The sequence below is a fragment of the Pseudonaja textilis genome, chromosome 1 (assembly GCF_049901715.1).
Source record: "Pseudonaja textilis isolate UNSWEBS1 chromosome 1, rPseTex1.2, whole genome shotgun sequence".
NCBI classification, from domain to species: domain Eukaryota; kingdom Metazoa; phylum Chordata; class Lepidosauria; order Squamata; family Elapidae; genus Pseudonaja; species Pseudonaja textilis.
In genome coordinates, this window is record NC_141990.1 from 44,863,402 (window position 1) to 44,881,917 (window position 18,516).

Consider the following 18,516-nt stretch of genomic DNA (forward strand, 5'->3'; position numbering starts at 1 on the left):
GGCTGATGCAAATATCTGTCAGTGTATGGTTAGCCAATGCTTACAAGAGGTTTTACTTGAATAGGATAGTAGCCAAGAGATATCTCAAAAATTACTGCCTAGATTTTTTGGCAGATGAATGATGGTCTGCTCCCATTTGTTGCCAGGTTTTTTTTCAATTGGCTATCAGGACCCTCTAGAACATAAAAATAGATGTTAAGACCAGCTGCTTTAATAAACCAAAAGTGAATTCCCTCATTAAACTAACCTTATTTATATAAGAAATGATTGAGTGATGGAGACGCTAATAGGGCCTCCTCCCACTTTACATATTCAAAAGACTTGGTTCCATATGACATTTATATCAGAGTATTTATAATAATAAATACACACTGTTAGTCCATGTGGACATGCTCACTCAACAAGTGTTGAATTTAAAAAGAAGTAACTGCCTATTTCTCCCATTATACAAATAAAGGGCCATGCACACTATACAAAGGAGTGATTCAACATAATTCAGCAATTATTTTTAATGTGTTGGACTGCTGGTTTACTTCTTATGTTATTTCAGACAGCCTGATTTACGAGTAATTTAACCATGTTTTCTCAGAGTAAAAGAAAAAAAGAACGTTTTGTTTGTTTATTCTGGAGACAATTTTCAGCGATTTGACACAATTTTGATCGATTAAATAATGGCTTTTTTCCTGGTTTATGGGCAATTTCAGGCTTCCATCATAACATGAAAGAGGTGAATGGCTGTCAGCCATGCACTTGTTATATGATGGGCAGACTGTCAGGCCAAAGTTATATGGTAACAGTGGGAACCTGTGGACTTCCAGATGTTGATAGAGTCTAGCTCCCATCAACCATCTCTAGCATAGTCTAATGTTTTGATAAGGGGGAACTGTGGTCTAACTATATTTGGAGAAGTAAATTTCTCTTCTCTCTTGTCTTGGTAGCTAATGATAGGAACTTCACGGTGAAATGCTCAGGTGACAAAGTAAACGACTGAACAAATTATGGGACGCAAAGATCAACTACAGGCCATTTGTCATTGTTTTAAACTGTTAGCATCAATCAAGACAGAATATCTATTTCAATATTCATACATAACATGCACGCATCTTAGATTCAGTATGAGAAAGTAAAGAGTAAAGATGTTTTAAGTACAATTAAATGTAGGAGACAAATGTAGTGTATGCAATATTGAGCTTCCTAATCTTAGAATTATTTAATATAAACACAGTAATCTTAATCTGCAATTTATAGAGAACATTCTTCTATTTGAGTGATAATCAGATGATAGTGCTGTATTTGTAAGCATCCTCCATCTACAAGCTCATCATTTCAAATTCAGTTTCAGTATATCAAGCCATAATAAGGATGATATTGACTATTAGCTGTGATAGACAAGCAACCTGAGCTGAATAGGTCACCAATTCAGGGTTTTTCTCTACACATTTTCATTTAAATAGTACTAATTCTTCTTACATTTCTTAGCATTTATGTTTACATACATTGGCACAGGCACATTTGATATAATCCTGTGATCCTTTTGTCTTCAGTTTAAGACAACGTATAGTAGCCACACTCAAATTATTAATTTTTTACAGGAAAAATAAATCTGGTTGGCAGATTTATTTTGGGTATGATAAGTGGTACAATAACATGTGGAAGCATTCACGTAACATTACAAACTCAAAGATACTGACGTTAAAATAAAAGCTTATTCGTTTGCTCAGCCAGTGGGTTCAGTTAGGTCACTTTTAGTGGATCTGCCAAGATACAGAAACCTTACCTTTTGCCTCACCATGCCAGGTATAGAAACCTTGTCAGTGGTTCCCCATACCACCAATTACTTGTAACAACAATTTCTGTTTTTTAAAACTCCGAATATTCAATTCAGATGCTTATTTAATGTGATATCTAGCTTTGTCCTTGGAGAAAAGAAAATCAGCCTTGCAAATGCAGTTACATATTTAACTTTCAAATTAACTTGGCCTTTCCTGACAGGGCCAGGTGAATCTGAATAACAATCTAGCATTGCCATCTAGTGGCCTTTTCCTCCTAAAGTGTGACTTTGAAGGTAATTGTCATTTAATGATGGGAAAGTATTAGAATAGAATAGAATAGAATAGAATAGAATAGAATAGAATAGAATAGAATAGAATAGAATTGGAAGAGGCCTTGGAGGTCATCTAGTCTAACTCCAATATCCTCAGAAGTCTAATAGCAGATTTTTCTGACTAACAATTTTTATTAAAAGATATAACCATTTATGAACTCAGTTTATGAACTCCCTCAGATGCACAGAGTGGCTAAACTCAGACACAGCAAGGAGAAGACTCACAGATGTTATACTGTGTAATCATTTCACAATTTTAATGTGTTAAAAATTTATTGTGCTTGTTGAGACTTTCTGAGATTGCCTGAAACCTTTTAATGTTCAGTAATCTCTCTCTCTTTCAAATGTGTTGTTAAAGACTCATTTTTCTAAAATGGTCGGTTTGAAGTTTGCAGTCGAATGTCTTGAGAGATTGAAATGTCCTAATCTTACTTTGACCTTGTTCTGAATGCTGATGTAACAAACATCAATTTGATCCTCACCAGTAGCACTATCAGAGATCTCAAAAAATGCACTCACAAGATTAGAAACCCCTTCAAATGCTTTTCTTTTGTTGTGTGTTTTGTAGAGAGCGGATATAGTATATTCTAGGTGCTGGACTAGGAGTAGTCAGACTCAGGTTCTAATGTTTCCTTAGATATGGAACTGGTTAGGTAACTATGAGTCAATCACTCTCTCTCTCAGCTGTAGACTGAATTCATTTAGTGACCAGGGACTGAGAATGACAACTCCATTAATAAGCACTTGTGAACACTAAGCAGAAAATAACATGTATATCACTTCACTTTGGTTGTTAAGCAAATCACCATGGTCATTGAAGTGAAACATCACATGATTGCAACTTAAGATTTTATTTCCATATTCTCCATTAATTTTGCTGATCACTAACTGATTAGAAATGGCAATTAAGTGATTATAGAATGCTGTGACAGTTGCAAATGCAAAAATTGATAATAAAGCTGGTTGTTGTTTTTTTGCAAACATAGTAACTTATGCCGCTAAACAGAGCAGTTAATAGCAATAGCACTTAGACTTATAGTGCGCTACAGCACTCTCTAAGTGGATTATAGATTCAGCATATTGCCCCAACAATCTGGTTCAATTCAAAAGGATGGAAGGCTGAGTCAACCTTGAGCCAGTGAAGAATGAACTTCTGGCAGTGAGCTGAATTAACCTGCAATACTGCATTCTAACCACTGGCAATAACCAAGGACTTCCTATATCTACAAGCTACATTCAACCAGCATGATAGATTACAGCCCATAAATGCCAGTGAAAGTTTTCATCTCTTAGTGAATTGATTTGGAATAATAGTAATAATTGTAATGACTTTGGCAATGAAATTTCCCTAGACAATGTGTTTAAAAGTAGAAGGCATTGGTTTTTAAGTTAATAAAAATTTTAATAGTTAAAGACATTGAACTTGTCAGATGGAAAGCTGACAGCCCAGGTTTGAGACCTGAGTGCCATGCAACAGAGTGAGCTCCCATTTCTTGTCCCAGCTCCTGCTCACCTAGCAGTTCAAAAACATGCAAATACAAGTAGATAAGTATGTACCACTTTGGTGGGGAGCTAACAGTGTTCCAGGCACCTCAGAGTATAATCATACTGGCCACATGACCGTGGAAATGTCTTTGGACAACGCCAGTTCCCTTGCCTAAGAAATGGAGATGAACATTGCCCCCTAGAGTTGGACACAACAGGACAGAGAAAACTTTTACCTTTAACATATGAATATTTTGAATTACATGAAAATGTAAGGCTTTCCTGCTTATCAGCTCCTATGGGCATCTAGTTTTGCCAGTCTTAGAAATAAAATGCAAGATAAATATGATCATTGTTTAGTACAATCCAAACAAATTCTTATTACTTTATAGATAGAAACTTTCTTACATACCGGACAAGAGAGATTGTCGTAGATATTAATGAAACAAGGAAAGATTTGTTCCAGAGATTTCCAACCACTGCTATTTTTGCATCCTGGTGGACTTGAACCACGAGACAAGTTTTGAAGTCTATTGTGGTTCATGAGGATTTGGAGACAGACTTTTCATATGTATTCTTGGAATAAAATCCTGGCTCCATTGGAGTTAGTGGCAAAAGTCCCATGGTTTTCAACACAGGGCTGCATTTCTTCTGCCCTTCTGCTTCTTCTAAACCCTGTGATGATTTATCTTAATATGTTTAGTTTCTCATTTAATTTTTTACTGAAACTGAGATCATTTCATTTGCCTGCTATGAAAAAATAACAGCAGTGAAGTTATAAAATATATTTTATAATAATGAACAGAGGTTGATGGGGTCTAGTCATGTAGCTTAAAAATACAGTATTGAGGCCAAGACTAAATGGGTGGCCTTGCACAAAACCATAGATTTCTCTATGTTGTTTAGTTTCCCTTTTGTAGAAGGTAGAAAAGAGGACTGATTAATTCAATAATTTACAAAATCGGATTTCTCCAAGACACTGAAATTGGCCAAATCAAAAGTTTGGACATCATCTAGATGTCATCTATTTTGTTGTTTAACCTCACTCAATCTAAACTCAATCAATCTCAAACTCACTCAATCTTAACTCATCTCCCACAAAACAAAGCCCCCCAAAAAGCTTAAAAACCAGGCCTAACCACTGTGATGACTGGCCATGACTTTCTTGAAACTCTCTGAGGCTATACACTTTTGGCCCACCTACTACAAATGGTTGCCCATGTCTCTGTACAATTTAGCCAGTTGCTAAACTTGAGACATTTTGCTTCCATTCGAACCATTGTATCTTCTGACTCTTTTCATCAAGTGGTCAGCCTGACAATTAATAAGTTCTCCATCATAATGTACAACTAAAGCTAAATAACCTAAAAAAAATTCCATAGGACCATATTAGTGCTTAGATGAGACATTACCTGAAAATTACAGGGCTGTGGGTTAAGAAGGTGAGATAGAATCCCAGAAGAAGGCATTGGCAGGTAGTTCTATATTAATTTTTTAAAATACAGATCTATTGTTCATCTATTCACCAGGAGTAAAGCTTGGTTCCAGGAAGACTTTATTTTTCCAGCATAGTTTTCAAGGAGGTGATACGTAAAAATGAAGGAAGACAAAAATTAAGATTGAGAGACCAGCTTGAGAAGAAAAGCATTTACGGTCATATGTTTTCTATTTTGTTCATTCATTCTCTCTACACACACACATACATACATTCCATCCTATTCTGAACTAGAATGCTCTATAGAGTATTTCTAGCTGCTGGAGACAGAAAATATAACAACAACAGCTTCCTCCCCACTTTCCTCTCCAGTTTTATCCAATATCTTCATTAGAATTTCTTCATGCACCTAAACATAGGAGGGAGAGGGTCTGAGAGTGATTGTAACAACCTCTACAGTATTGCCCAAATTTTTATAAGTATTTTCTTTAAAAGACTATACTATAGCAGCTGAGTTTGGTGACCCAATGGACTATCAGATTCCATAACGGTGTTAAATGAACTGGCCCTAATTGCACATCTGCAGATAACTGCAACAACATTCATGGCTCATGAATGAATTTCTCCACAAGGACAGATGAGTTTTGCAAACAATCACCAAGGATTGTTTTACTTTCCTTCCTCCTCCTTCTGGCTATGCAGAAATTCTATGGCAAGAAAATCAATCTTCTTTGACATTTTCTTTCATATTTATTATGTGCATATTTGTCTGACCTACCCATTTCTGCTAATGAGGACTTGTTACTACGGCTACTATTATAGTACATTTTCTGCCCGTCAAAGCTGGCTTGTGATCAGAATATATTTAGGAGAACAGTCATCCAAAATCAAGGTGAAGAAATGTCTGTTTTAAAGCCTGCTGACCATGGCACCGCTATAAAGACCATTCAGTCTATGTATAGTTACCTCCCAACTCTTTTTTCTGATGCATACTTATCTTTTAGTAATATATAATATTTCTCATATTTATTTTAAAGTAAAGTCTTAATTTTCTGGTGACATTACCCCCATTTTGCAAAATAACTGCCAACATATGTTCCTACAAGAAACAGAGCACACACAGAAATTTAAACCACGAAAGTCTGGATCCAACTTTATAACAAGTTGCCAAAATTCTCCAGCTCCTCTAAAACTGCTTAAGAAAGAGCTAAAAGTGGAAATAGATTAGTACTGTTTATACAGCTTTTCAATCTACTTAGTATTTAAAGCTACTGCTGAAACAAAATGCCTATGAAGTTTCATTACTCAAAACATTATTGGTTGATTGATTCCATATTACATTATGGAGTCTTTATAGCCATTTTATGTTAATTTCAAAATTCTTGGAAAATACTCAATCTGTACAATTTAGTTTTACATAAGTGGAAATTAAATTGACATATGTCTATCCATCTCTAGGCAAACCCACTAACCCTACATGCCTTTCTATGCTTGATATTTCCATTCGCAAGCCACCACTTAAATTTCCCAAACACCCCAAAAGTGACATTTTATTTATTTATTAAACTTATATGCCACCCATCTCACTACTGACATCATATTTGGTGCTCTAAAACTTTTGAGAGAATTGAAATAAGATGCTGGTCAGCACAGACATATTGCTACTAACTCTGTCAGAGAAGCCAAAGGGCTGAGGCCCATCAGAACCTTTCGAAGTGTGTATTTACCACTTTTCTAATCCCTTCTCCTCTAAGCTGTAAGTAGCTCAAAACACATATCAATAAAATAATTATGCTAAACTGCAGCAAAGTAAGAAATTGTTCAGATCAGAAGGATGGGATAAAAAATGATTCAAAAGGAGAAGAAAAAGAGCACTATTTTTTTTTCTTCCCCACCACCCCACAAAATGCATGCGTGATTGCGCGTGCGCACACACACACACACACACACACACACACACAAACATACACTCCAAGGAAATTAGCTTCTTAATCATAAACAGGGAGGCCTGAAGCAAGGAACCAAAATGAAGAGCAAGGGAGGTGACCTTTCCATAGTCCTCTCCTTTGATACATGCGCCAGGCAGAACCAATCAATGACGACAGTTTCAACTACATAAACACCTAAGGGCTAGATGTCATATTTGACATGGTCCGGTCTTCTCCTAGACACAGAACAGGGACAGAAAAGCTGTTTCATACATCTAGGAACGCACTGTGCAATTAAAATGAACATATTTGCTTATCAGTTATGGCACTGTAATGTCAAACATACAGTGGCTGCTTGATGTTTTACTTTTACCTCCCAGTAACAAGAAAATTAGCCAGTTTTGTTTAGTTGTCTTCTGAATGTATCAATGTGAAAGGTTAGGCTTAAGTGAAAGAGAAGATTAGTTGCCTGACAAGTCAAAGGCAGCTGAGGAAAGATCTCTATGTCCTACTTGTTTAGACAATGCCATCAGTGCTGGTTTAAGCAAATGCTATTAATGGAACATTCACTACTGGCTTAAATATTCAAACCGCCCAGAGTGCCTTTAAGAGTGAGATGGGCAGTCTCTAAATTTGATAAATAAATAAAAATAGGCAGACTATTCATTGGAAAATGAAACTAACACAACATAAGCTATCTTTACAACTAAATCAGCAAAATAACAATAAACTGTTAATTCATGTTCTTATTTACTTGAGTTACTTTAGTTCAGGGAGAAAATAATGAAGAACAACATGTTAGAGATCTGGAAAACTATTAATATGACAAATAAGAGGACAAATCCAGGTATACCACAAAACAGAACTTCCCCTTATATGCCAAGTCCAGTTTCCTTCAGTGATATACTGTATTTCCTTCAAATCTTGTTGAACATGCCTTAATTTGGAGATCAGAATATTTTCAGCTACATTGATATTATTATATAGCCTCATATGATTGCTGGGCTCTTACCAGTTGTCAGAATAATAGACTCTTTGACTTATGGTGGCATTCTGTATGAAAGAGGGGGACTACCACTTGCTTGCCAAATTCTTACGCTTCTTGACAGAAGGTTGAGTTTGACCCACAGCTAAGAGAAACAATCATCACCTTTTTCAAGGATGTGTCCCTGAATGTTAAAAAAGAAAGTCATCAAGACCTTGGTTTTTAAAAAACTTTCCCTTGGCCCAGAAAATATAATTATAAGACAGACTCATATTCCCTTTCCTGGGTAAAATGAATGAAGAAAAAGTTCCAGATGCACCTGGATGAAACTGATGTTCTGGACTCATTTCAATGAGAGTTTTCTCCCGTGACTTACCCGGAACTGAGCTCTGAAAAACTTGAAAAACATGTTCTACAATCTTCTTGGCCTTAGAAACCATACTGTAAAACACCAGTGTGTGTCCCTGTCACCCTTAACCTAAGACATGACACCAGTATTCATTTCCATAATAGTCATAAATTAAATTTGGGAAACACCATTTAACAAGCTGTAGCATTATTAAGCTCTCCCTTAAGTTACAGCTTCTCCTCCCTAGACATGAACTACTGAACTCATCTAAAATTTATGGGAAGACAATTGCATAAATCCACTCCCAAAACACTCATAAAATTGGGCTCACCTGTGTTAGGATGAACATATTAAGCACTGCATATGATACTTTATGCTTATAAACTTAAGCTTTGCCAGTTTGCATCTAGATTTGCACATGGAGAAACCATCACTCCTTCAGGTATAGCCTTGCATTGTTGAAATATATTTTGTTATCACTTCCAGAATGATCAAATATAAGTAAGGTTGGGTGAAAAAGGCATAACATAACAGGAATTTTCTTCTGCAAAATGAACAGTACAATTGTGCTCTTGGGCAGTTTTCTCTATTTTGAGCAAGGCTTGTTTTGCAAGAGAAGTTATTAGCAGAATGTCAGCCCAAAACCTTTTTTTCTAGCAATGGTGCATTATTAAAAGTCCAATTCTTATTCATTTAAAGGCCAGAAAGTAGAGATGAATTCACAATGAATGCACAGCGGCCATTGGTCCCATTCATCTTGGGAGCTTCTTTCCAAATGCTACAATTATAATATCATTGACTTCCAACAATAACCAACATTGTACCTATTGACATCATATGCTCCTGCCCATTTATTGGAGCAGGGCATGAATATCTATACAAAGTGGCTGGGTGTGGTGTCAACAAAGGGTCAGGTATCATTAATAAGCTAATAATGCTCAGCTGCATATCTCAGTTCCAAGCTGACCAAGTGACGTTGTCAGAGAATTCCATCAGCGAAGTCTGTCATCAGTTCCCTTGGTACTTTTGCAAAACCATTTCAGTGTATAAAGCCCATTTGACAAACCTGAAGATCAGTTTCAAAGTGCCAAAAGCATGCTTCCTTTTAGCTTTCTGCCTCCCCCATCAAAGAAAAAGTCTTATTTAATTTTAGGTAGAACCACTCCCATGGTGAGAGAATACTCAAACCCATTTCAATCCAGCAGTTGAGAGACTGATTTCATTTCCTGCACATATCCTGCTAAAGGAACCATACTGGAAGCCCTCTCTTTCCTATACCAAGTAACAGTGGTGGAACAATTGAAAAGTAAATTTCAATTTTCCTTGCTTCTAAATATATTTTTACCTTTTTATTTCTTCTCCCTTTTGCTGCCATTTGTTTATGAAAAAGTCTCCACAGTTCTCCATTATCAACTTTAGTCCACAGCATTCCTGATGAGCACATTAGCTTGAGACAGGGGTGGGATTCAAAATTTGTAACAACCAGTTCTGTGGGCGTGGATTTGGTGATGGGCATGGCTTGGTGGTCATGTGACTGAGTGGACATGGCTTGGTGGTCATGTTATTGGCTGGGTGTGGCCAACTCAATATCACTCACATCGAGGCATGCATCTCCTCACCTGGCCTTTCATGACTGTGGGGATGCTGCAACAGTCGTAAGTGTGAAAAATGGTTATACGTCACAGTGCCATTGTAACTTTGAATGGACACTCCACACAAGCAAAGTACCATCAAAGAAGGGGGGGAAAACTCCAGAGATGTTCCTGAGACAGGAAGTCTAGTCCTTCCAAGAATGTAATAAGGGTTAATGGAGAGGCAGTTTCTGTAAGCAACACCAGAACGTTTCCATCCTGCTTTCCTTACAGGATTAGGCCAGTAATTCCCTCTAACAACTGGTTCTCCAAACTGCTTAGAATGTTAACAACTGGTTCTAGCAAATCAGTACAAACTGGCAGAATCCCACCCCTGGCTTGAGAGTAAAACATTAGCAATGTTCTCAAATCCATTTCATCACATGTACCATTATATTTTTTTAAACAATTGAAGAAAATTCATGCAATTTTCTAGTATAGGCATTTTCCGTGCAATTTTTTAAAATCTGTATTTTAAAATTCTCTGTGGAATTTTACTCATGGACATAACAGATTAGTCTCATGAAAAAAAATGATTCACTATGATCATTCTGTTTTGTAAATGATTTGTGTGAGGTTAGCCAACATTTTAATGGTTCATCTTCTCCTTTTCAGTGAACTAGGCCAGGATAATTTTCTATAAGCATTTTGTGGCCGACAATATTGTCAAACTTAGATTTGTTCATATTTGTGTGCATGTGTCCTGAGTTTAGGAGTTACTAATTATGCCAAATGATATGGTTGGTCTTCAATTTTTAGGAGCACCACAAACAGGGTCCTAATTTCCTACTCTTACTGTTATGTTTAAAGAAAGAAAAAATTCCAGTGAGACGGAAACCAAAATAAGCATATTTTTTTAAGTATCTTCTGCTTTTTCTTGACATTCCCCTTGTGCTGGATCTGCATATTTATTCCTTTGAAAAATGAAGGAAGATGCTATACATATGAACATCTGCTTAAAATACCGTTTTTTATGCTTTGGTGAAATAGTAATAAAATTCAGTACAGAAACAATGTGGCATTGTAGGTAATTGTGTTGGAAGTAAAAGTTTGGGAAGATGGGCTTGTTCGTTTTCTGGATCAGTCACTACCTCTTGTATTAACCCATTTTCAGGACTGTAATAAGGACAAGATGAAGAATGAACTGAAGTATTGCTTCACACACATTACTTTGATCTTTCCATTCTTCTGTACCACATGGCTGAATCATCAAATTCTTTTTACCAAAAAGAAAGTCCCCCATAAAACCTTATGGGATTTGCTTGTAAGATCCCTTGCACATCGCCTATGTTTCCATTGCTCAATACCTGAAAAGCACTTTTCTGCCAATGCCTAATCATCTTCACATCTACTGATGTTGAATTGTAGAGAACACATCTGTAGTAGAGGAGGTAGGTGAAAGGAGTTGGGAGGCAGACAATGGGCAAGAGACCAGAGGTGGTATTCAGCAGGTTCTGACCAGTTCTGGAGAACCAGTAGCAGAAATTTTGAGTAGTTTGGAGAACCGGCAAATACCACCTTTGACTGGATATTTTATAGTATCCTTCCCCTGCCACGCCCACCAAGCCATGCCCACAGAACCGGTAGTAAAAAGAATTGAATCCCACCACTGCAACAGACCACCAACTAGTTCTGCAGAATTGCAGTGTTTCAGGATAAAAGTCAGCTCTGCTGGAATGAAAAACATCATCACAAAACCAGCAATACAATAGATCTCTGATGTCCACAAAATTTAGTCACATTATGGAGCTAATTCTAAACTGTCATAAATACACTATGTGGGCATGCCTAAGTCAACCATTTTAGGCTGTGAACAGGACAATCTGCCTAGATAGCTCTCTGTTCTCTGTGTTATGTATCTGCATAACAGTCTTTTATTGAATTTTGTCAATTTCATATGGCAAGATTTGTGACATAATGAGCCTTCACAGCTCACTTCCGTATCTATTCATCTAATTTATAACTGTGTTGATTTAAGTTCTCCTAAAGCTAATGAAATTATCCAGAAAACTCTTCAGAGATAGTCCTTGCAACTACAGCTACCACAGCTACCATTTTAAGAACTGTAGTACAGCTACTACAGCTACCATTTTTAGAACTGAATTGGGAATAGGATGCAATTAATATACGGCTGTGCTTTCTTGAATGGATTAAAATTATCTTTTTTCTAAAAGATTCTTTTTAAAACCTTCCTTTCACCACATTCACCCACTGCAATGTGACATATCTTCTTCTTGACACAATTTTTTTAAAAATTGCTATTTTAAATGATTCCTAGAAGCATTAGCTATAGTGCTATAGCACTTAAACTTATATACTGCTTCACAGTGCTTTACAGACCTCTCTAAGCATTTTATAGAATCAGCATATTGCCTCCAACAATCTGGGTCCTCATTTTACTAACCTCATAAGGCTGGAAGGCTGACTCAACCTTGAGATGGTCAGGACTCCTGACTATGGAATACCCACTAACACCTTTGAAAATAACACCTACTAAGAGACAATTATATAATTCTATTTCCAAAACTTCAAAACAAGCAATTTGATTTAAAAAAGAGTATGTAATCTGCAGACCTACTCATAGACAAGTCAGTTTCTCCCTCTAGTGGAAAGATAGAAGCTTTTCAGACCTATAGCAATTACTGATGGATAATTCATTTTGCATTTAAAAAGCAAAGCCTATTTGTAATTCTTTCAGATACAAGATACTGTATTTTAGTTAATGTAGGCTTTCAATTAATATAGGTCTCATTTCTTTGCATGAAATGTAGCAAAGAATCAACATACGTTTTCCTGTGTGAGTGAAAGAAAGCTGTTCATGCATCCAAAGGCCTATTAATCTACAAAGGTCTTTTCTTCATCATTCCAAAGCCCAAACCTTCTGTACAATTTTTGTAGAATTTTTATTAAGTAGATTTTAATTACAATAGTATAATCTTTACTTCTACATGAAAGAAAGGGGGAGGAGAGGGGAGGAGGAAGGGGAGGAGGGGAAGGGGGAGGAGCGGGAAGGGAGGGAGAATATAGTAAAGAAAACTAAATCTATAAAAAAATAACTCTGAACTTTCATCACAGCAAATACAAATAATCTTTATAACTCTTTACCATTTTCTTAATTATAGTCAACATCTCCTCATCCTATATCCCATCTCTTATCTATAAACAAATTCATAAAACATCATCTTTTCAATCCCAATGTCAGCTGAAAATCTATGAAGAGTTTCAAGAAATAACAGCATATCTTATTTTAATCTTTAGCTTTCTGATGAAAATCTAAATTAAAAATTAAAAAAAAGAATTGGCAAGGAAAGGCCATATTTGTCAGTGGTTTGCCTATGCTCAGTGGACAGAGAGATTTAAACTGAACAAGAAAAAAAATATAATATTACCAATAAGGAAACTGATTTTGAATTGGATTTATGTATTAGTGACAAACATGATATTGCTATGTTATATAAATTATTATTGAAAATGAATATAAAGAATGGCACATTAAAGATTGTATGTTCAAATGGGAAAAAACTTTGGATATAATGCTTGATCAGCAGGAGAACATGTGGAGTAAAGAACTGAAATTTACACTGAATTCCACTGAATTACAATTTGAGAGATAATTTTTACAAGATGGTGTATCATTGGTATTTAACACCTAATAAATAAGGATTTGTTAAATGTATGTTGGAAATATAAGTAATGTAAGTAGTTTGAAGGCGCTTTTTATCTTCTCTGGTGGACATAATAAGAAAGCTAAGAAATTTTTTTGTATTATGTATGTGTGCCTTTAGGTCAGGGCCAGGAATGGGTTCCGATCAGTATAACTGCTGGTTCTGTCACTCTGCGTTGCACGAGTGCAATTTACAACCTGCTGAGCTGCCCGGATAGCTGAGTACAGCTGCATGCAACTGCACAGAAATTTTGAGTAGTTCGGAGAACCGGCAAATACCACCTCTGACTGGCCCCTCCCCCATCTATTCTCTGCCTCCTGAGTCCCAGCTGATTGGCTGGGTCTCCTTTTGTTGCCCTGCACAGGAGAACGGAGCTGGAAAGCAGGTTAGTGGGGTGGGGAGGGAATAGGGATTTTGCAGTAACCTTCCACAGAACTGGTAGTAAAACATTTTGAGTATCACCACTGGTGCAGAGGTTGGAAAAGCCCTTTTTTCCTGCTTTTTCAACCGCAGCTGTGTCACGCAAAAAAGCAGGAAATAAAGGTCAGGTAAGAGCCCAGGTGGATAGGTGGGCCAAAACAGCAGCAGACATAGAACGGGTTCTATGTATGCTCTCTGTCTGCTGCTCTTCAGAACTACCGGTTCTACAGAGGTGGACAGAACCGGTAGAATCCCACCCCTGGTCAGGGCCAAAGTATGGTTCTGAACAAAGAGCTAATGAGTAGACTGACACTTTGGAACCTCTCCAGATAAGGAGAGGATAGGAGATTGCCCACATGAGTAGAGATTTTGTAATGTTATAATCATTTGCTGAGCAGAGATATTTATCTACTGTTATAGAAGGAGGTTTCGTATCTCTATTGTTTTAAGATAATGTTTCATATATTGTCAAGTTTAGTTGTTTTCAGTGTTATAACTCACTTGGTGTGTGTAAGGAAAGAATAGTAAGGAAAACAATAATAACCATAAATAAGTAAATGAAAAATCAGTTCCTTAATGTTATTACATGCTATTACACTTGGTAAGTTACATTTTTTTAAATATATACTTAGTTCATGCAATTTAGAGAATTCTCATTAAGAACTACAAATTAGTCCTCTGTACTTACAATCATAATTGAGGCCAGAAAATTCATTAAGTGGTAATTAACTGAGGCATCACATCACCGTACCCAGTTTTATGAACTTTTTTCAGCAGGCATTAAGTGAATCACCACAGTCATTAAGTGAATCACCACATCACATAATTGTGACCTATAATCTTCCCTGCTGGTTTGTCCACTTTGCTTATCCTGAAACCAGATTGGAAGGTCACAAATGGTGATCACATGACTGAAGGATGCTGCAAACATCCTAAATGTGAGTTGGTTGCCAAGTGCCCAGATCACAATTACAGGACTGCAAAGAAGCTGCAATAGTCATAAGTGTGAAGATTGCAGTAAGCCACATTTTCAGCACCACAACTTCAAATGGTCAATAAATAAATGGTCAGAAATTGAAGATTACCTGTATGAGGATGTTGGGAAGCACTCGGCTTGGCAGGGAGGAGGGGTCAAGTGTTGAGTTAGCCTGGAGTTACTGCAAAACCACAAAAGGGCTAGAGCTGACCCTCCACCCCCAGGTTCCTTGGAGCCTTATCTAATTGTTCCCAGGAGTCTGCTGCCATTACTGACAGAACATAATAAAGTAGTTAGTTTGAAATCTGAATATGTGGGCCTGGGGGCCTGGGAATTCATGCCTGACAACAGATCTTGGAAATCAGAATTATACACACTTGAAAGACCTATACTATTCACAATATTTTATGAATATTATAAAAAAGATAAATGTACAAATTTTCTGACTATTAAAGATGAATACATGGTGAGTAAAAGATCTATATAAAAGATTTGACACTGATAAGTATTAAGCCTATTGATTTCAGTTTTTTCTTCACCAGAGCTCTTTTGCTATTCTGATAAACAGAAAATTATGATGATGCTTTGTACCCAAACATGTTTTAAAACATGTTTAAAACACTGATAGCTGCCAGATAGGGTACCTTTAAAAGTGAACTTAGCAGGTCTATAGTGGATCAGGCTATTAGTAGTTTCTAATATGGATTTATTATTTCCTGAATATTAGCTGACTATTGTATTCTGCCTATCATTTACCAGCTGGTGGCAGCAAAGAGTTAAGAAAATAATTTTTTTATTGAGTAATAGCACAAAATCAGTTGATTTCTGGTTATTTCACGCCCATGCCTTTATAAAAGATCCTAATGTTCAAAAGTTTGTAGGCAATGAAAATTTGTAGGTTCCTACAAACATCTGTCATTCTTTTTCAGTCTTCCTGAAGAAAAACATTTGAATTTTTCTTCTGCACATTAGAGTAAGAGAGCAAAGACGGAAAATCTCAAATATTATGATCATTCAGTAGAGATGTTGCATGAAATAACAATTGTAATTTCACAGGAACATGGAGAAACATTGGATTAAGGCAGGTTCATAGATAGTGTGGAAAAAAATCAAAAGACCTGTAATGTCTGCTTTGGTAAAACCAGGTCATTCTGTAAAACAGAATAGTACACTACTTCTCTACAGTGTAAATCTATTTATTAATATGGCTTATTAAAAATACAGGGCTACCTACATATGTTCAGGAATATGAAATGTTATATAATTAGATGGGAATTCTAAGAGTTGAAGTATAACACTCCTGGCCATATTTTTAAATGAACTTATCAATGAAAAAGCAATATTGTACTAAGCCAGTGGAAATAGAAGAATGAATTGTTGATCACTGAGCAGAGGAAGACACCACTTCAATTTCAAAACAAAGCAAGGATCCAGATTCCTTGGCTTTCCAGCCCTTTGATTCTACATTGCTGTGTTTCATTTTTGCTTCCCTTCTATTAGCCCTTTCAGGTAGGCCAAATCAAAAAACAGACAGGAATGCTACTTTATAGTTATATGACGGAGTCCCCAATCTGTGGTCTATGGCCTATTACCAGGCCATGGCCTATTCGCAACCGGGTCCCATGAGTAGTGAGTCAGTGTGTATGCAGACCCACTTGCACAAGTGGCAGGGGAGACTCACACAAATGAAGCTGTGTACGTGCACCTGCTCCTTGCACAAAACCATTCCCTCTTCTCCCTTGCCCCAGGCCGCCAACCCAGAAACATTGGGGAATGCTGTTGTATGGTATAATACTCTAATACAGTGGTCCCCAACCTTTTTGTACCAGGGACCAGTTTCACGATTATTCATTCTTTGCGGCCCGGTACAAAATGATCCACGGACCGGTACCGGCATCAGCACGCACGACCAAGGCAAGGCAAGGCGAACCGAGCAACCAGCCAGCCAGCCATCCCCCACTTCTCCCTGCCACCTTCAACTCCTTCTTTGTACCTTCTCGCGGTTGATGGGCTTTTCGGGCTCTTTCTTAATCTCCTCCTGAGTAACGCAAGACTCCACCGCCATCAGGACGGCTCTTCGTTTGAAGCTGCCCCCCCCTTCAACGAAACTAAGGCGGGAGGATTCCTTCAGCACCCAAACGCCGCTTTCCAACAGACGACTGACAAGCTCACCCGGAAGCACTTTCTCAAGCACCGTCGAAACAAGATGGCGGCGCCCAAGCAAAATAGGCGGCCCGGTACAAAATGATCCATGGACCGGTACCGGTCCGGGGCCTGGTGGTTGGGGACCACTGCTCTAATAGATTCTGGAAACCCCACCAGATTTTCTATCTGCCCTGTTTATACCTAGCCAAGTCAAGACTGGGTAATTTTGACTTTCCTTTTCACCTCACATTTTTGATAGCTGTAAGAAGGGTGATCAGAGACAGAGGAAAAAGCTGTTAGTACCTTAGCATCATGGATCTGTAAAATGTCCCATAAACAAAATATTCTGGGCCAGAACCAAACTACATGCAGTTCAAATATTTTGGTATTATTTGAATAAAACATGTTTGGTTATTCTGGATATGAAATAAGAATTTTGGGGTGGGGAGAAAGGTAATGTTGGGGATAATGTGTGTCTATAATTAAATGGTGTTTGAAGAGTAATGAAAGATTTAAAAAGAGAGACTGGCTCCTTGCATAGCTGTTATGTCGGGCAGGTGTTACATGCTGCCCTTGAAGTTAATGAGAACATGGCAGTAATAGACATGCAAAGTAGAACCAATGTGCTTTGCCCTGCTCACCCTGAAAAATCTCTATGATACCTCCAAATTTCTTTTGTTTTTCTGCTGAATCATAGCCTATCTGAAACAATACAGGATGTGAAGATGTGTTTTGGAATTGAAATATTTTCGGATTCATGCACACCCATTTAGCATTCCATACACCTTAAAGCATATCAGGTATCTATTATATTTCAATCACTTGATCATATAAATATTCCACAATACTTAGATAAAAGAGGTATAACAACTTGCTTAAGTTCTGAATACTAGTCAAAAATACTATTTGAAATACTTTTTATTTGTATTCCACACCTTTATTTTTATAAACTCAAGTAGTATTTTTATAAACCACCCAAGTCTGTAAATATCTAGTATTTTAAGTAAATATTCAGAAAAAAATCGATCTTTTCTGATCCTGCTTCAACCATTCACAACACAGTATGTTTCTCCCAATAAGAATTTTACTTCCCCGTCATCCATCTTACAGCCCCCCATGCACCCTAGAATTGCTCTGAAGAAATTCACAGATCCTCAACTGCAGTTCTAAAGAGAAGTTTCAGGAGAAAATCATCCATCAATCTCCATTTCATAGTTACGTGCTTGTGTATGTGTGTGGTGTGTGTATATTGTAAGATCCATGTTGATACCACAGGATGTTTATAATTCATTCACATCCTTTTTTTATACCTGAGAATAGCTCTCTGTAAGAGCAGATAAGTGAAAATATGTAATCAATCTCAATTTTCTTTTTAAAAATGGAATAGTAATCT